The following is a 20,362-nucleotide window of genomic DNA, read 5'->3' as shown; positions in this document are numbered from 1 at the left end:
TTCCCGATTCCCGCAAGAAACTGCAGCAGTTCCTGGGATTTGCCAATTTCTACCGGAGGTTCATCCGTGATTACAGCAGGGTTGCAGCACCTCTCACCCGTCTCACCTCTCCTGCCCGCCCATTTGCCTGGACGCCTGAGGCGGAGACTGCCTTCTCTGGTCTTAAGAGACTTTTCTCGTCTGCCCCCATTCTTATCCAACCTGACCCCTCCAGGTAGTTCATCGTGGAAGTCGATGCGTCTGACACGGGGGTGGGGGCGGTCCTGTCCCAGCGCTCAGCTTCTGATGAGAAGATTCACCCCTGCGCCTTTTTCTCTCGCCGGCTGGTACCTGCTGAACGTAACTATGATGTTGGTAACCGAGAGCTGCTGGCTGTGAAACTGGCATTGGAGGAATGGCGGCACTGGCTTGAGGGGGCAGAACAGCCGTTCGTGGTTTGGACCGACCACAAGAATTTGTCATACATCCAGACAGCTAAGCGCTTGAATTCCCGCCAAGCCCGGTGGTCCCTGTTTTTTGGGCGGTTTAATTTCTCCCTCACCTACCGTCCCGGATCCCGTAACGTCAAACCTGACGCCCTCTCTCGTCAGTTTAACACTATGAACACACCGGCCTCCCCTGACACTATCCTCTCTCCTTCCTGCCTCAAGGTTGCTGCTGTCACCTGGGAGATAGAGTCCCTCATCCGGAAGGCCCAAGTCACCGAACCAGATCCGGGCAACGGCCCTCCTACCGTTTCTTTGTCCCCAGTTCGGTTCGCTCTCAAGTTCTGGTGTGGGGCCACACATCGCGCTTTGCCTGTCACCCTGGCGTGGGCCGCACCCTGTCCCTCTGAAGAGGTACTTTTGGTGGCCAGCGATGGACGCTGACACCCGGGCATTCGTGCTTGCCTGCACGGTGTGTGCTCGGGCCAAGTCCTCCCATCAACCTCCTGCTGGTCTGTTACGCCCTCTTCCTGTTCCTGGTCGGCCCTGGTCCCACATTGGCCTTGATTTTGTGACTGGTCTTCCTCCCTCTAAGGGCCACACTGTAATACTCACCGTTGTGGACAGATTTTCGAAGGCGGTTCACTTCATTGCGCTTCCTAAGCTCCCCACTGCCACAGAGACTGCCCAGCTGCTTGTGCAGCATGTCGTTCGCCTCCACGGGATTCCCGCTGACCTCGTCTCCGACCGTGGTCCCCAGTTCGTTTCCCAAGTGTGGAAGGCCTTCTGCCGAGCGCTGGGGGCCTCTGTCAGCCTGTCATCAGGGTACCAGCCGCAGACTAATGGGCAGGCTGAGAGAGCCAATCAGGACCTCGGAACCGCGCTGCGTTGTGTGGCTGCGCGCAACCCCTCGGCTTGGAGCGACCATCTCTCTTGGATCGAGTATGCCCACAATTCCATGTCCTGTGCTGCCACCGGCATGTCCCCGTTCGAATGCTCCCTGGGATACCAGCCACCCTTGTTTCCTGCTCAGGGAGGATTACATCTCCGTCCCCTCGGTCCAGCACCATCTCCGCCGTTGTCGCAGGACGTGGAGGGACGCACGCACCGCTCTGCTGCGCTCTGCAGAGCAGAACCGGCGCATTGCTGATCGCCACCGGGCTCCCGCTCCTGCCTATCGGGTGGGTCAACAGGTGTGGTTGTCCTCTAGGGATCTCCCCTTACAAACTGGCTCCAAGAAGTTAACCCCTCGTTTTGTTGGCCCTTTCCCTATTATTTCCGTCATCAATCCCTCAGCGGTCACACTCAAGCTGCCTCCAGCCATGCACGTCCACCCCACCTTCCATGTCTCTCGTTTAAAGCCAGTCTCCACCAGTCCCCTCTCCCCCCCGGACGTTCCCCCCCCACCTCCCCGTTTGATTGACAACCACCCAGCTCACACCGTCCGGCAGTTGCTGGACATTCGTCGTCGGGGCAGGGGGTATCAGTACCTCGTGGATTGGGAGGGTTATGGGCCAGAGGAAAGGAGCTGGGTTTCGCGGGGCTTCATCCTCGACCCCTCCCTCATCCGGGATTTTCATCTGGCTCACCCAGAGAGGCCTAGGCCGCCTGGAGGCGTCCATTGAGGGGAGGGTACTGTTGTGGTCACAGCAGTCTGCTGTGTTTTTCCTCCTCCTGGGTTTGCCACTCCCCCTGTCTGTCTCACTTCACACCTGGCCGTCATCTGCAATCATGCTCACCTGGTCGTCATCTCCAATCAACTCCCCTTCATAAACCCTTGGATTCCCTGCTGTCGGTGCCAGATCGTACTTCGCTCTACAGTGGTAATGATACGTGCCTGGCTCCAGTTTACCTTGTTACCTTGTTACCTCGCTACCGAACTCTCGTCTCTTGTTGCCTTTGACCACAACCTAACTCTGTTTCCCTCTGCCTGCAGTTATCCGGATCACGCAATCCAGCTCGCCTGCCTCACCCTCCCCCCGGCTTCCGCGTCCTCTACCTGCTCCTCCACCTCATTCAATAAACCCTCTTGCATCAATTCAACACCGTCTCTTGTCTGCTCTTGGGTTCAGAATCGTTATCACAACAACACGTTGTTGACCTTAATCATATCCAATACTCTTTGGGCAGGTGGGAGGACAGTTTTATATTTCTTTTATATACAGTATATTTAGCATTTCAAGCCGAAAGGCTGAGAATAGAGTGGAAACTCTGAGAAAAAAAAAATATATTATTTTCTGTGGCTTCCCCAAGGCTTCTTAGGCCTCTTCTGTTCTGATTCTTTTTTTAAAATCTTTTATTGAATAATTAAGAGATTATAGGACAAGTGAAAAAAAAGAATGTGATGACAAAATACCAAGCATTGCTTTTACAAAGCAGCTGCCAGACATATGCTTATCTCTGATCATACGTCTCTACACGTCACAAATATGTTTCAGAGATATAATTGGGAGAGCTCCAGCACTAAGTTAGAAACATATGATACAGGTGTGAGAACAACACATCCACAGAGACAAGAAAGATGAACTGCTTCAGGAAACACCATCCTGGGCAGGACTCTATTCACCATAAATAACAGCCGAGCAGCAAGCCAAGCGCTTTGCCAGGTGGGAAGTACCAATATTGAGGGTCAAAAGGTGACTGTTGTTGATACTCCAGGTTTTGACGGCAAAAAAGAGTCGGTAGTGAACAAGATAAAAAAATCCATCTCACGTGCCGAACCTGGTCCTCACGTGGTCTTGATGGTGCTGGACATAGAACCATACACAGTTGAAGAAATACAAATGTTGGATCTCATCCTTCGTACCTTTGGCAAAGACATAATGGCTAACGCCATGGTTTTGTTCACCCATGGAGTTAAATTGCATGGCACTTCCATAAAAGACTACATTAAATCGAATAAAAATCTCCACAAGCTATCCAAACAGTGCAGATTTGGTTACCATGTTTTTGAAAACTGTGCCATTCAGGATACTGATCCTCAAATCTCTGCCAACCAGGAAACGGTGAATATGATCCCTGCCGATCAGCGTATTGACCCTCAGGTCGCAGAGCTACTGCAGCACATCAACAATAAACTTTTGACAGCAAGAACAAAAGTCTACACCACAACAATGCTCAGAGAGGCTGAAATAGCGCTTTTCAATAAAACGGTACAAAATGAAAACGGAAGGTTAGAAGCCAAGACACACTGTCTTCAGAAATGTGCTTATTATGGGATAGCTGTTGGAAGTGTTTTCGGGCACAGCGTGGTTACTGGTACATTGGAGGCTATGATAGGAGTAGCAGTGGGAGGTGTAGTGGGTGGACTGCTGGGTTTGGCAGTGGCATATGTGGTGATGATTGCCAGAAATCGCTTTTAGAAATGGACCAACAAATGACGGCTTGTTTTCCTTTGATTTTTATAAAGGAATCACCCACAAAGTAATCCTTTGTACATCAGTGCATATTGCTGAGCTACTAAGCAATTTAGAGAAAATTTAGTTGAAATAAATTTACCGGGAATCGATGCTAATATATTCAAGCAATAGCCTTTTAAAAAAGGCCATAGCGCATTAGCGTTCATGTTTTGACAATGTTGGAAGAATGCACTATGTACTGGTCTGGGTGGATCTGAGCAGCAATCCCACTATCCAGTTCAGCTAAACTAATTGTTAATGAATAACTCCATGAAGCAGGGTGCCGATTATGAATGTTTACTCAAATTCAAAGAGTGAAACTGAAACACAAATGTAAATATATATATCAGTTACGAAACTGGATGCACTAAAAATACAAATACACAATATAACATATTGCAATAACTAAGTGCACAAAGGTTGGAGCTTTGCTGTATCACTCCACAGACAATAAACAGATAGGGAAAACATAGCTAGTGCCATATAAAGTGGTACAAATCGACCATCCAATAACCAAAACAATGCTGTTGATGCGTAGCTAAGGACCTAACAAGCTGCAGTACTTACAAACATTGCGATTATACAGCTAGCAAGACGAGGATGGTGGAAGATATGATTTTTAGTGTTAAGGTAGCTAAGTAGGCATTGGAATCACTTCCTGAATAGCCACTTCCGGTTTGACCGGAAGTACTAACAAATAAATGAGACTCGATAAAATAAAAGCCACAGCTTAAAAAAGAATAGGGTCCAGAACACTCCCCCCCCTGGGGTCTCTAACGAGCCCAGATAAAACCAAAAGTACTAGTCTTGTGGAGAAAGGAGGAGGACCACTTCGGTCACGGGACGGGAGAAGACTCTCTGGGTGCCTTCCTTGACGACTCTGATGTCCACTTTCCTCACGACCCCGTCCTGGCTTGGAAGAGTCTCCATGACAATAGCCATAGGCCACTGGTTTCTCTTGGCTTGATTGTCCTTCATCAGGACGATGTCTCCTACTTGGAGGTTGGGCTTCTTTTCCTGCCACTTGCGACGGCTTTGAAGCGTGTGGAGATACTCTCGTCGCCACCTGTTCCAAAAGGTGTCCGCTAGACTCTGAACCTGTTTCCATTCTTCCTTGAAGAGGTCTCCTTCCCCAAAGTGACCTGGGGGAGGAGGGGCAGTGCAGGTCTTCTGGGTCAAGAGCATAGCTGGAGTAAGGATGAGAGGAGACTCCGGGTCTGAAGACACTGGGACGAGGGGTCTTGCATTCATCACCGCAGTTATCTCAGCCATAAGGGTAGTCAGGACTTCGTGTGTGAGACGCGATGATCCACATTGAAGAAGCATGCAGTCGAGGATGCGACGGGCGATGCCAATCATGCGCTCCCATGCGCCCCCCATGTGAGATGAGTGGGGTGGGTTGAATACCCAGGAGCAGTTGTGCTCCTGAAGATATTTCTCCATGGTCTCTGAGCTGGAGCTTGGTTTATCCATCTCGAGTTCTCGGCAGGCACCGATGAAGTTGGTGCCTCGGTCTGAGCGTATTTGCTTTGCTGGGCCTCTGATGGCGAAGAATCTTCTCAGGGCATTAATGCAACTGCTGGCACTCATAGCTTCTATTACTTCGATGTGCACGGCCCTTGTGCACATACATGAGAACATGACAGCCCATCTTTTGCTGTTGGCGTGTCCTCCTCTGGTTCGACGTGAAGTAACCTCCCATGGTCCGAAGACATCCACACCGACATAGGTGAATGGAGGGGCTACTTGTAGACGCTCGGCCGGCAGATCTGCCATTTGCTGGTGTTCTGTCTTCCCACGAAGCTTCTTGCAGGTGACGCACTTGAAGAGAATGCTGCTGATGCATCTTTTAGCTCCAACCACCCAGAGTCCGGCTGCTCTGACAGCACCCTCTGTAAAGTGTCTCCCTTGATGCTTCACAGCCTCATGGTGATGACGCACAAGCAGGTTTGCGAGGTGATGGCGGCCCGGGATGATGATGGGATTTGTTTCTTCTGTTGCTAGCTTAGACTGAGTTATGCGGCCTCCGACTCTGAGAAGCCCATTGCTGTCGATGATAGGGTGTAGCTTCAACAGACTGCTACGAGGGGGGAGACTTTGTTCGGAGGCTATGCTCTTTAGCTCTTCTGCATAAAGCTCATGCTGGACACTCTTCATCACGAAGATCCTGGCTCTGTCCATCTCCTCCTCTGAGGGGCCCCTTGGACAGATGTGCCATCCTCTGCAGCTGCCCTTCTGTGCAGGCAGGGTGAAGGAACGGGCAATATGGATCAAGCGTGCAACTGTGGTGGTAAGAGAGGTCCACTTTGAGAAACGCTCAAAGCGTGTGGGGTCTGTTAGGTGTTGAGAGACTACGGTGAGGTTCACAGCAATCTCGGGGCGTAGGTCAGAGTCGGAAGCGGGGTTAACGAGGTTGAATGCCTCTTGGGGTTGGAGAGGATGGGGAGATGGATTCCGAAGAAAGGCTGGTCCGGAGAGCCATGTTGTGCTGCTTAACAAGGCCGCTGGGATAGACCTAGACCCGTGGTCAGCTGGGTTGTGGTCGGTAGGCACATGCCTCCATTGGTCTGGGGATGTGGTCTGTCGTATCCGTTGAACTCTGTTGTTCACGTAGACGAAGAACCGCCTTTCTTGATTGTGAATGTACCCAAGGACTACCTTGCTGTCTGAGTAGTATGTGATACGGTCGACCTCCAGGTCCATCTCTTCCACGATCAACTCTGCAATCTCGACTGCAAGCACTGCTGCGCACAATTCCAGTCTAGGGATAGAGAGGTCTGGTTGAGGCGCCAGCTTGGCTTTTCCAAAGACGAAACTGACCTCAGTCTGTCCCTCTTTAGTGGTGGCTCTCAGATAAGCAACTGCTGCGATGGCCGTAGTAGAGGCGTCCGCGAAGACACAAAGCTCCTTGAGGAGAGTACTAGAGGGAGAGAAAGATGTGTAGGTGCGGGGTATCTGGAGCACCTGTAGGTCTTTTAATGAGTCTCTCCACCTGGTCCACTCAGCTTCCCTGTTTCTGGGGAGGGGTGAGTCCCAGTCCTCGGCTTGCTTGGTGAGGTCTCTGAGGAGCAGCCTGCCTTGTATTGTGACAGGGGCTAAGAAGCCGAGGGGGTCATACAGGCTGTTTACCGTAGACAACATTCCTCTACGGGTGAATGGTTTGTTGTCGTCCATGGCCTGGAATGTGAAAGTGTCCGAAGCAATGTTCCAGGACACTCCGAGGCTGCGTTGTAGAGGGAGGTCATCGGTGAGGAGGTTGAGATCCTTGATATCCTTGGCACGATCTTCTGGAGGGAATGCTTCTAGCACAGCAGGTCTATTGGAGGCTATTTTATGCAGCCTGAGGTTGGACTCTGCAAGCATCATTCGAGCACGTCTGAGGACACTGATGGCCTCTGCTTCGGTAGGGAAGGACTTTAGTGCGTCGTCTACGTAGAACTCTCGTTCGATGAACCTTCTTGCGTCGCTGCCGAAGTTCTTTTCTTCTTCCTTGGCTGCTCTCCTCAGGCCGTAAATGGCGACGGCGGGGGATGGGCTGTTGCCGAAGACATGGACGCACATTCTGTAATCCACAATGTCACTGTCCGGGTCGTTGTTGTGGAACCACAGGAAGCGGAGGAAGTCCCTGTGGTCTTCACGCACTATGAAGCAGTGAAACATGTGCTGAATGTCGGCAGTGATGGCAACGGGTTCCTTCCGGAATCTCATGAGCACCCCTAAGAGGGTATTGTTGAGATCAGGGCCTGTGAGGAGTACGTCGTTGAGAGAGACTCCTTTGTAAGGTGCGCTGGAGTCAAACACCACACGGATCTGTCCTGGCTTCTTTGGGTGATATACTCCAAATGATGGGAGATACCAACACTCTTGGCCTTCCTGTAAAGGTGGAGCGATCTCTGCATGCTTGTTGGTAAGCATCTTCCCGACAAACTCTAGGTAGTGGGCTTTCATCTGTGGCTGCTTGCTTAGAGTGCGGCGGAGAGAGTTGAGACGGCTTTTGGCGTACTCCCTGTTGTTGGGCAGTCGTTTTCGTGGGGACTGGAAAGGAAGAGGTGCAACCCAACTTTTGGACTTGTCTTGTCGATACTCGTCGTCCATGATCTGCAGGAACCTCAGGTCATCCATTGAAGGAGCGCGCTTGTTGTCATTGGCTGTGTGAAGGAAGACTGACTGACCCAGGTTTTCTCCATCGAGTGTCTGTGTGCTGTCTGTGGTGTCCAACGCTGGGTAGTTGTGGGCGAACGTCTCTTTCACCTGGATTTTGCTGTTGCATCGGCTGAGGAAACTGGGCCGTCCACTTTCCAGAATGGAGGTTTTGAATGTTCCGACATGGGGCGGCTTGTGCGCTCCCCTGAGGCACACGTCGCCGACAACGACCCATCCAAGGTCCAGCTTTTGGGCGAATGGGGCGTCATGTGGACCGTTTATTTGGCTTCTTACTTTGTGTACTCTCAGAATGTCTCTACCGAGCAACAGGAGTATGTGTGCATCTGGAACCAGAGGTGGGATCTCATCTGCGATCCGTCTCAGGTGTCCGTGGTGTCGAGCAGCATTGGGGGTTGGGATCTCCGAACGGTTGTTTGGGATTTGGTTGCATTCGAGGAGTGTGGGGAGAGGGAAACTGACCTTCTCGTTGGCTGACTCCACAACATAACCACGGGCCTTTCTCCCAGCTGTCTCCTTGAGTCCTGAACATGTCCTGAGTGTGTATGGCGATGGACTACACGCCACGTTGAAGATGCTGAAGAACTCCGACGTCGCCAAGGAACGGTTGCTTTGCTCGTCCAAGATAGCGTACATCCTTCTAGACTCCTCCCTTCGTCCTTCGGGGAAGACATTGACGAGGCAGATCTTGGAACATGCCCTGAGACTCATTCCATCTCCGCATACTTCCGTGCACTTGGTGGTGACTTCCTGGTTGTCCGCTTGTTCTCCCTCCTCCCCGTTCTCTGAAGCGGGGGGAGACGACTTGGACTTCCAGGGAGCTAGTCCTGGGTGGAGTGCTGAGGTGTGGCGGTTGCTGCCGCATTCCTTGCAGTCTACCTCTGTGACGCAGTCCCTAGCTAGGTGGGCTGTGGAGGAGCAGCACTGGAAACATATGTGATTGTCTTTTAGGAACTGCTTGCGCTCTTCTAGGGTCTTCTCCCTGAAGCCTCTACATTTCCTCAGTGGGTGGGCTTTGTCATGGATGGGGCAGTGGTTCCCAGGGTCGATGTTTACAGGTTTCTCTGTGGGGGACACTTGCGTCTTGTGTACTGATATGGCTGTCTTCGTATGTCTGTCTAACCTCTCTTTCTTTTCGGTTGCTGTGCGGGAAGGTGGGAGGTTGAAGCTGGGATCTGTTTTAACTCTGGCTTCCCTGCGGATGAAGTCAGCAAACACAGTAAAGGGGGGGAAAGCCACATTGTTCTTTTCCTTGTATTTGGACCCAAATGAAGCCCATTTATCCTGGAGATTGAATGGAAGCTTGTCGACGATGGGAGCCACTCCTCTGGAGGTGTCTAGGTAAGACAGGCCAGGTAAGTAGCCGTCCATCTTCGCAGCTTCGAGTTCTAGGAGCAGATCGCCCAGGTCGCGGAGCTTGTGAGGGTCTTTGTACGTCACCTTCGGAAAGTCTTCCAGTTTATCAAACAGAGCCCTTTCAATTGCCTCTGGTGAGCCATAGTACTCTTCCAGCCTCTGCCAAGCCATCATCAATCCGACCTGGGGGTGCCTGATGTTGACTGCTTTGAGCCTTCTTGCCTGTTCTGAGGACTCCTTGCCAAGCCATTTGATGAGGAGATCAAGCTCTTCTCCTGCAGACAGGCCCAGACCTGTGGTGGCGCCGTAAAAGGTGGACTTCCATCCCCAGAAATTCTCTGGTTTGTCATCGAAATTGGTTAGCCCTGAGGTCACCAACTGGCTCCGTGCGAGATACCTGGCAAGGTCGTTGGTGATGGAGGTGTCAGGGTTGCTTTGGTTGACCGTTCTGCCCTGGTTGCCATGGCGATCGTCAAGGGGTCGCTGTCGACCTCTTCCATCCATCCCTCGATCGTTCTGCCAGAGCGCCTCTGTTTTCATAGGCAGGGGTGAGTAAAGCATGGGTGTAATAGGCTGCTTTATGTCGCTCGTAACTAGTGGTAACCCCTGATAAGATGAGGCATGTGGATTGTGTGAGTTAGACTTCAGGCTGAGTTGGTCCTGTACATAGTGTTCTGTACGCTGGAGTCGTGTCTGGGGTGAGAGAGAGTTAGAACCTCTACTGCGGTGTGACTGATGGTCTGAGTCTATCAAACCTGACTCCAGTATTTCTGCTTCTACCAGTGCAGCATCCATTTCCTTTTCTGTTTGTAGAGCCTCTAGGGTGGCGTCCAGGCGGACCTTCTCTAGTTCGAGGCGGGCCTTCTCTACTTTGAGTTCTATTTCCCTCTGAGCGTAGGCAAACTTGGAGCGTCCTGCTTCTGCCTTGGCTCGGGCTTTGATGGCGGTCTGGGTTGATGAAGAACTGCGTGATGCTTTTGAGGAACGAGACCGTATTGACTTGTGGTCCTCTTCTTGGAAACGTTCTTCAGGCACTGTGGTGTATGCATAGCCCCCTTCTGCCATGATGAGGCGAGATGTGTGTGTTCACTGAGGTTAAGACGTCAGGGGAGGGTGTCGTGGAGGCTTGCTCGGGGCCTGTATGACAGTCCTTCGGTCTTTTTTCCAGCCGTTCCTTTCTTACAGCTTGATGTTATGCTGTTTTTTCACTGTACTGGTCTGGGTGGATCTGAGCAGCAATCCCACTATCCAGTTCAGCTAAACTAATTGTTAATGAATAACTCCATGAAGCAGGGTGCCGATTATGAATGTTTACTCAAATTCAAAGAGTGAAACTGAAACACAAATGTAAATATATATATCAGTTACGAAACTGGATGCACTAAAAATACAAATACACAATATAACATATTGCAATAACTAAGTGCACAAAGGTTGGAGCTTTGCTGTATCACTCCACAGACAATAAACAGATAGGGAAAACATAGCTAGTGCCATATAAAGTGGTACAAATCGACCATCCAATAACCAAAACAATGCTGTTGATGCGTAGCTAAGGACCTAACAAGCTGCAGTACTTACAAACATTGCGATTATACAGCTAGCAAGACGAGGATGGTGGAAGATATGATTTTTAGTGTTAAGGTAGCTAAGTAGGCATTGGAATCACTTCCTGAATAGCCACTTCCGGTTTGACCGGAAGTACTAACAAATAAATGAGACTCGATAAAATAAAAGCCACAGCTTAAAAAAGAATAGGGTCCAGAACACACTACTTGATTTTGATTGTTATTGTACTTTTTTTTCTCTCATTGTTTTATGATAAATAGATGTAGGACTCATTATTATTGTTTCCTTTATGTTGATTTGCAATCTGGAATGTATGTAAAGGACCAGTAGAATATACCAATGTCTCCAATTAGTCCTGGAAAATGTTTGGTTAACCTTTTTTTATATGTGGGAAGATACGATCGAAGTTTAATATGGATATTAAAACAGAGTTTATTGAAATGGTCAATAATGAATTGTATTTTGTTTAATTGTTTAGGGATTTAGGTTTAATTATAAAGGTATTTTTTATGTTTCGAATAAAACCAGTAGTGTAAGACCAGTAGTGTCTCAGATAATAGATTATAGATAATAATTCATTCTGGCCCTCTCACACACATACATATATTTTCACTCTCACAAACATACATTTTCCTTTTACATACATACTGTATATACAGTTAGGTCCATAAATATTTGGGCGGAGACAAAGTTTTTCTAATTTTGGTTCTGTACATTACCACAATGAATTTTAAATGAAATAATTCAGATGCAGTTGAAGTGCAGACTTTCAGCTTTAATTCAGTGGGTTGAACAAAAAGATTGCATAAAAATGTGAGGAACTAAAGCCTTTTTTAAACACAATCCTTTCATTTCAGGGACTCCAAAGTAATTGGAGAAATTAAATAACTGAAAATAAAATGCTCATTTCTAATACTTGGTTGAAAACCCTTTGCTGGCAATGACTGTCTGAAGTCTTGAACTCATGGGCATCACCAGACGCTGGGTTTTCTCCTTTTTAATGCTCTGTCAGGCCTGTACTGCAGCGGTTTCAGTTGCTGTTTGTTTGTGGGCCTTTCTGTCTGATGTTTAGTCTTCAACAAGTGAAATGCATGCTCAATTGGGTTGAGATCAGGTGACTGACTTGGCCATTCAAGAATATTCCACTTCTTTGCTTTAAAAAACTCCTGGGTCGCTTTGGCTGTATGTTTTGGGTCATTGTCCATCTGTCTTATGAAACGCCACCCAATCAATTTGGCAGGATATGGCAGCATTTGAGCAGACAGTATGTCTTTGAACACCTCAGAATTCATCCGGCTGCTTCTGTCCTGTGTCACATCATCAATAAACACTAGTGACCCAGTGCCACTGGCAGCCATGCATGCCCAAGCCATCACATTGCCTCCGCCGTGTTTTACAGATGATGTGGTATGCTTTGGATCATGGGCTGTACCACGCCGTCTCCATACTTTTTTCTAGTCATCATTCTGGTAGAGGTTGATCTTGGTTTCATCTGTCCAAAGAATGTTCTTCCAGAACTGTGCTGGCCTTTTTAGATGTTTTTTAGCAAAGTCCAATCTAGCCTTTCTATTCTTGAGGCTTTTGAGTGGCTTGCACCGTGCAGTGAACCCTCTGTATTTACTTTCATGCAGTCTTCTCTTTATGGTAGACTTGGACATTGATAGGCCTACCTCCTGGAGAGTGTTGTTCACTTGGTTGTGAAGGGGTTTCTCTTCACCATGGAAGTGATTCTGCGTCCACCACTGTTTTCTTCCGTGGACGTCCAGGTCTTTTTGCGTTGCTGAGTTCATCAGTGCTTGCTTTCTTTCTCAGGATATACCAAACTGTAGATTTTGCCACTCTAATATTGTAGCAATATCTCGGATGGGTTTTTTCAGTTTTCGCAGCTTGAGGATGGCTTGTTTCACCTGCATTGAGAGCTCCTTTGACTGCATGTTGTCACAGCAAAATCTTCCAAATGCAAGCACTACACCTCAAATCAACTCCAGGCCTTTTATCTGCTGCATTGATAATAATGAAGATAAGAACTTCAGCTCAAGATCAAGACGATAGAGGCAGATGATTCACGTGTACTGCAGCAAGCAATAGGGGTTTCAAGCAGGGGTGGTAATAGTTTGTTTTTTTTCCTAACACAGCAGCAGTCCTATTCAGTGTTCTAGACGTTAGATCTGTCAAAAACGTCATTGTCCAATCAGACTAAAGTCATGCTTCACATGGTCCCGCCCCTTTAGGGGCGATTTCAGTCAGGTTGAAAATTGCCCCAGGGTTCTCTCATAGACTCTCATGTAAAATGCATTTTTTCAAATCTTTATGGCAGGGGTGTCCAAACTACGTCCCGGGGGCCAAATGCGGCCCGCCGGCCATTTTGAATCGGCCGTCTGCAAACCCTAAAAGTATAATGCAATATAGCCCACAAATTAAAGTTTTGCTTGTCTTATATTGTACTTCTCAAATGAACGTCACCGCTCTGGGGGAGAAGGAGCCGGAGCTTGTGTGGGAGGTGGAGCGTTACCAATTGGATCTGGCGGGGCTCACCTCTATGCACAGCGTCGGCTCTGGAACCTTACTTCTGGATAGGGGTTGGACTCTATTCTTCTGCGGAGTTGCCCAAGGTGTGAGGCGCCGAGCGGGTGTGGGGATACTCACAAGCCCCCGGTTGAGTGCCGCTTTGTTGGAGTTTTCCCCAGTTGACGAGAGGGTCGCCTCCCTACGCCTGCGGGTCATGGGGGGGAAAACTCTGACTGTTGTGTGTGCTTATGCACCAAACAGCAGTTCAGAGTATTCAGCCTTCTTGGAGACCCTGAAAGAAGTCCTGTATGGGGCTCCTGAAGGGGACTCCTTAGTCTTGCTGGGAGACTTCAACGCACACGTGGGCAATGATGAAGACACTTGGAGGGGCGTGATTGGAAGGAACGGCCCCCTGATCTGAACCGGAGTGGTGGTTTGTTACTGGACTTCTGTGCTAGTCATGGATTGGCCATAACAAACACCATGTTCGAACATAAGAATGCTCATAAGTACACGTGGTACCAGAGCACCCTAAGCAGAAGTGTCCATGATCAATTTTGTTATCGTATCATCTGACCTGAGGCCGCATGTTTTTGACACAACCGATCACCATCTGGTGGTGAGTTGGGTCGAGTGGCAGGGGAAGCCTCTGGACAGACCTGGTAAGCCCAAACGTGTAGCGCGGGTGAACTAGGAACGTCTGGAGGAATCCCAAGTCCAGGAGGCCTTCAATTCACAACTCCGGCGGAGCTTTTCAGGCATCCCTGAGTGGGCGGTGTTGAAAGCCTCCATTGCCGAAGCTGCGGCGGGGAGCTGTGGTCTCAAGGTCTTAGGTGCCTCAAGGGGCGGTAACCCTCGAACCTCCTGGGGGATACCGGTGGTCAGGGAAGCCGTCCGACTGAAGAAGGAGGCCTTTCAGGAATACCGTCCGACACCTCAGGAGGGGGAAGTAGGGAGCCATCCAAGCTGTGTACAGTAAGGATGGGACGCTGTTGACCTCAACTGATAGGGTGTTATGGCGGTGGAAGGAGCACTTTGCGGAACTCCTGAATCCGACAACTCCGCCCTCTAAGTTAGAGGCGGAGCTGGAGTATGAAGGGGGATCAACTCCAATCTCACGGGGGGAAGTCACTGAGGTAGTTAAACAGCTCCACAGTGGCAAAGCCCCGGGGTTGGATGAGATCCGCCCAGAAATGCTGAAGGCTCTGGGTGTTGAGGGACTGTCATGGTTGATACGTCTTATCAACATAGCGTGGAAGTTGGAAACAGTACCGAAGGAGTGGCAGACCGGGGTAGTGCTTCACCTTTTTAAAACAGGGGATCAGAGGGTGTGTGCCAATTACAGAGGCATCACATTACTCAGCCTCCACGGGAAAGTTTACTCTAAGGTGCTGGAAAGGAGGGTCCGGCCGATTGTCAAACCTCAGATTGAGGAGGAACAATGCGGTTATCATCCTGGTCGTGGAACGATGGACCAGCTTTTCACTCACGCAAGGATCCTGGAGAGGGCCTGGGAGTACGCTCATCCGGTCTACATGTGCTTTGTGGATTTGGAGAAGGCGTATGACCGGGTTCCCAGGGAGATACTGTGGGAGGTGCTGTGGGAGTATGGGATGAGGGGGTCTCGACTCAGGGCCATCCAATCTCTGTACTCCCAAAGCGAGAGCTGCGTCCTGGTCCTCGGTAGCACGTCGGACCAATTTCTAATGAGGGTTGGCCTCTGCCAGGGCTGCGCTTTGTCACCAATCCTGTTTGTGATATTCATGGACAGGATTTCGAGGCGTAGTCGTGGGGGAAGGGGTCTTCAGTTCGGTGAGCTAAGGATTGCACCACTGCTTTTTGCAGATGATGTGGTCCTAATGGCTTCATCGGTCTGTGACCTTCAGCACTCACTGGATCGGTTCGCAGCCGAGTGTGAAGCGGCTGGGATGAGGATCAGCACCTCCAAATCTGAGGCCATGGTTCTCAGCAGGAAACCGATGGACTGTCCACTCCAGGTAGGGAATGAAGCCTTACCCCAAGTGAAGGAGTTCAAGTATCTCGGGGTCTTGTTCTCGAGTGAGGGAACAATGGAGCGTGAGATGGGCCGGAGAATCAGAGCCGCGGGAGCAGTACTGCAGTCGCTTTACCGCACCGTTATGATGAATAGAGAGCTGAGCCAGAAGGCAAAGCTCTCTGTCCACCGGGCCATTTTCGTTCCTACCCTCACCTATGGTCATGAAGGATGGGTCATGACCGAAAGAACGAGATTGCGGATACAAGCGGCCGAAATGGGATTTCTCCGCAGGGTGGCTGGCATCTCCCTTAGGGATAAGGTGAGAAGTTCAGTCATCCGGGAGGGACTCGGAGTAGAACCGCTGCTCCTTCGCGTTGAAAGGAGCCAGTTGAGGTGGTTCGGGCACCTAGTGAGGATGCCACCTGGGCGCCTCCCTAGGGAGGTGTTCCAGGCACGTCCAGATGTGAAGAGACCGAGGGGTAGACCTAGGACCAGGTGGAGGGATTATATCTCTTCGCTGGCCTGGGAGCGCCTTGGAATCCCCCAGTCAGAGCCAGTGGCGTTTTCTCCCGGAGGCCAAGGGAGGCGTGGCCTCCTCATTTATATTCGATAAAAAAATATCCATGAGTTGGGATTCATGACGCACATTTTAGGTTCCAAATATGCCGTGTTTAATTCCCTGATGTCATGTTTTTCTTTGAGCGAGCAAAACAGCGCCCCTATAGGTGAAATACTGCCATCTAAGGAGGCCCGTTTAACTTGGCCTCCACTACTACTAAGGGTTTTAGCCAATCAGATTGAAGCTCGGCTTGTCACCGAATGCTCATCAAGGTCAATCAAACTGTAAAAATTTAAAAAATGAGGAGGCTAACTTGTACGTGCCTCCTACACTAATACGTAAGTACGTAACCACACACAACCATGCTGTTGCTAACCGTGAAGGAAGGTTAGAAAGTAAGAATGGATGGCGACGGAGACCCAGAGTTTTTTCTGAGAAACGATTTCACTAAACTACCGTTTGAAATTCAGTTAAAAATAAAACAGAAGGGTAGGTCCACTCCGAATCTCGACCTTACTCAGGGAAGAGCTAAAGGAAATACCCGGACGTTTTGTGAAGGGAACTATACGAGAACGGACTGGCTAACAGGGAGTGTAATGCTAAATTGTCTTTTCTGCTGGCCATGCCTCTTGTTTGACCGCTCCAGCATGGGGATCTGTATGACCGGGTCACAGATCATTTCGCCACCATTAAGGATAGGAGAATGGCATTTCTCTACAAATAGTGAGTAAGCTTACTTTATTTCTTTACGCAGTGTGACAGCCGAGGCTTTCACTTTAGCATCCTGCGGACAGCGGTGTGAACCCGTCAGAGACTTTTAGAATGTGAGGCCACCTGTAGGCTACAGTTCAGTGTATTATTGAGATTACAAATATGGGTGTAAGGTTTTGTGTTGTGTTGTGTTGTGTTTGTTTAAGCTTGTTGCGATATGGTGTCAATAAATAGCAGCAGCTGCAATCATTTGTCCTGATTTATTTATGCTACTTTTAGTCACATTGTTGACATGGGTATGACGTCATTCAGTAGCTTACGATCTCTCTGGCCTCCTCTATAAAATTGGCCACGCAACGCTACTGGTCAGAGCTGGTTGATGTGGCCAGGGAAAGAGAAGTTTGGGGCTCTCTGCTGGAGCTGTTACCTCTGCGACCCTGACGGAAAAGCAGGAGAAGATGGATGGATGGATGGATGGATGGATGGATGGATGGATGGCCCTCGGTGAAAACAGTTTGAACCAGAGCTATATAGATACTAATAGCTCGGGTTTGAACACCCCTGCTCTATGGGTTCCGGGAGAGCTTGCCCTTACGCGCTTTCGTCATCCGTAACTGAGAAAAAAAGCGGGCAGCTTCTTCGATCAAGTCACCCACTACTCTCAAGAGCAGGGGAGGGCAAATCATTTTTACAAGGGGCCACATCAGAAACCTGAACTGTGTTGGAGGGCCGAACCAATGATAACATGAACTTAATTCTGCTCAGTATTCATTTTCTCCCATTGTAAAAAGCAGTAGGCTAAATTATATATTTTGATTAGCTGCTACTGGTTATCAGAAGAATAAGGATATTCTGTAAATATTTATATAAATTTATGAAATTGTGGTGTAGGTCAAATAGGAAAATACTCCTATAGAAGTAAACTGTAAAAACAAAAACAATCATTACATCAATGTTTCATTTTATTTTTAACTAGTTAATTCTTGACGAACAATGAAAAGGTGTTTTGCAGTATGTTAAAGATATGCAATTGATCAATTTTTTTTGTGAACAACTGTTTTATTGAAATTATAATCTCACATGACAAGATTGAATAATACAAACATTTTTAACATACCCCTCCCTCCCTCCCTTCCCCTGGCGGCATCCCCCCTCCCTCCCCCCCTCCCCTCTCGGTCTAGTGTCTTACAATTGTTCTGGATGCCTTTATTCTGAACTGAGCAGGCTCACTATAGCCAAAGTGGCTCTCTTCCATGAGTCCAGCGTAGAACTTTTGGCTTTGTTCACCCGTACTGTAGACAGTTCTAGCATGACCACATCCTGAAAGTATTCCAGCCATTTTCTAGCATACAGTTTGTAAGGGGGTAACCAGCGTTGTACTATATGTTTTTTGGCAGCCGTCAAACAATTGATCAACTTTATACAAAATGCAATACATACTTTTAATTTTTTTCAGTCCATTTTACTGTTCAGTGAGAGAAATCCAGTCTGGCTTGGGCTTGAACAAGTGCATTGAAATCTGGCTGAATGTCTAGGTGGATATGCGAAGGACAGCTGAGAGGTGATCATCAGTGATAAAGGATCTGTATCTGTATCTTCACATATGTAGGTAGTAGAGGACTAAAATCTTCTGAGCATGCCTCCTCAGGTGTGGAAAGTGCTCCTCTTTGAGAGAAGAGTAAAAATCCAGCAGTGAGACTGACTTAAAGTGCTCTGCCAGAAGTGTGTCAGACTGCAGGTCAATGAGTTCCATCTGAACATCACTGGGTGCATTATCCACACTGCAGGTGAAGGGAGAAGAAACCATGTGCATGTCAGTCTCAACTGCTTTGAAGTCTTGAAATCGCCTTGAAAACTTGATGTCCTCAACCCTCCTAGTTACACTGCGCCGGGAGAGGGGCACATCCCCAAATGCACCCTTTTTCTCCGGGCATATTAGTGCTGCGGAGTCCACCAAATACTCCTTAATAAACTCTCCGTCAGAAAACGGCTTATTTTTTATGGCGATTTTGTGGGATATGACAAAACTTGTCCTGACAGCCACATCTGTGGGTGTGCAAAGTTTTGTAAAAAGTTGTTGTTGGTTTTGCAGTTTAGCTAGCAAAGCATCTGACTCCCTTGCGCGCTCTTCATCAGACAGGTTCTTGTATCTCTCCTCGTGTTTGGTCACGTAGTGGTGATTCAATTTGTAATCCTTTAACACAGCGACCTGTGTACCACAACTAAGCACACCGCTTTACCTTTGACTTCTGTAAATAAATATTTAGCAGTCCATGTCTTGTTGAAAACGCGGTATTCGGTGTCAACTTTTCTTTATTTGCCGTGAGCTGACATTTTGAGGGCTAGCTGGCCAGCATCACTTGTCTCTGTTCACACACGCACGTCATGGACGTATAATATGCACGTGCGTCCAAACATAAAAAAACAAACAACACTTTGTTCAAAATAAAAGCAACACACTTGTATAGGATGAACGGCATAAATATTTTTCATTCATGTTCTGATTGACCTCACGCGGACTGGACAGGGACGCCCAAAGGGCTGGTTGTGGCCCGCAGGCCGTAAGATGCCCAGGTCTGACATAGATGTTAAAAAGCCATGCTGCTCACAAGCCATGAATTCCACTGTTCTGTAAAACAAACCCCATTGTGAAGAATTTTTAACCTGCTGCTTGATTAAGCCCTTTCTGATTTGGTCAGCTTCTGGATGAACCCAGAAGAATAGATCTTGATACCGATAACATGGTGCAGATTTCGCCGATCGGGAGAAAATGCCCTTCCATTCATTTACAAACTGTAAATGCCCATCCATTTATTTCAGTTCCGAATGGAAAGACCTTCAAAACACACCTCCTTCGAGCCGGAGATGAACCAGCGATTTAAGGATATCTGTTCTTTGAACCTACAGTCCTCCGCTCTACCAACTGAGCTATCTAAGGGAGCATGCTAACTTCTTTTCAGAGCGTTTTTCCTTTGGTTTGCATCTGCATGAACACAGAAAAATAGGGGTAGGTTTCGCCGATGGGGAGAAAATGCCCATCCATTCATTTCAGTTCCAAATGGAAAGACCTTCAAAACACACATCCTTCGAGCCAGATTTGAACCAGCGACCTAAGGATATCTGTCCTTTGAACCTACAGTCCTCCGCTCTACCAACTGAGCTATCGAAGGGAGCATGCTAACATCTCTTCAGAGCATTTTTCATTTGTTTTGCGTCTGCATGAACACAGAACAATAGGGGTAGGTTTCGCCGATGGGGAGAAAATGCCCATCCATTCATTTAAAAACTGTAAATGCCCATCCATTTATTTCAGTTCTAAATGGAAAGACCCTCAAAACACACCTCCTTCGAACCGGAGATGAACCAGAGACTTAAGGATATCTGTTCTTTGAACCTACAGTCTTCCGTTCTTCGAACTGAGCTATCAAAGGGGGCGAAATGGCCTCTGTATCGCCTGGACATGAACACGGGGCGCATCATTCAATTCCCCAGAAGAAAACCTTTATACCTGTTGCTTAATATTCACAGAGAAGTTCAAAATCCAGTTACCTCCAAACTGTAAATGCCCTTCCATTTTATTTCAGCTCCTGAAAGAAATACACATCCTTCGAGCCGGATTTGAACCAGCGACCTAAGGATATCTGTCCTTTGAACCTACAGTCCTCCGCCCTACCACTGA

The 20,362-nt window shown here is 48.5% G+C and overlaps 1 long non-coding RNA gene and 1 other non-coding gene across 2 annotated transcripts; one reads left to right on the top strand and one right to left on the bottom strand.

Annotated features, from left to right (window-relative positions):
- The first annotated feature begins 1,933 nt into the window (after positions 1-1,933).
- On the top strand, positions 1,934-2,468 carry LOC134877877 (uncharacterized). Its single transcript, XR_010167625.1, has 2 exons — positions 1,934-2,248; positions 2,362-2,468. It is a non-coding gene; the product is annotated as an uncharacterized LOC134877877 (long non-coding RNA).
- Positions 2,469-19,765: 17,297 nt separating this feature from the next.
- Positions 19,766-19,853, bottom strand: trnay-gua (transfer RNA tyrosine (anticodon GUA)). The gene is given in 2 exon segments: positions 19,766-19,801; positions 19,817-19,853. It is a non-coding gene; the product is annotated as a tRNA-Tyr (tRNA).
- Positions 19,854-20,362: the final 509 nt, after the last annotated feature.

This window comes from Eleginops maclovinus, chromosome 16 (genome assembly GCF_036324505.1).
Source record: "Eleginops maclovinus isolate JMC-PN-2008 ecotype Puerto Natales chromosome 16, JC_Emac_rtc_rv5, whole genome shotgun sequence".
NCBI classification, from domain to species: Eukaryota; Metazoa; Chordata; class Actinopteri; order Perciformes; family Eleginopidae; genus Eleginops; species Eleginops maclovinus.
This window is presented reverse-complemented; position numbering and strand designations above follow the sequence as displayed.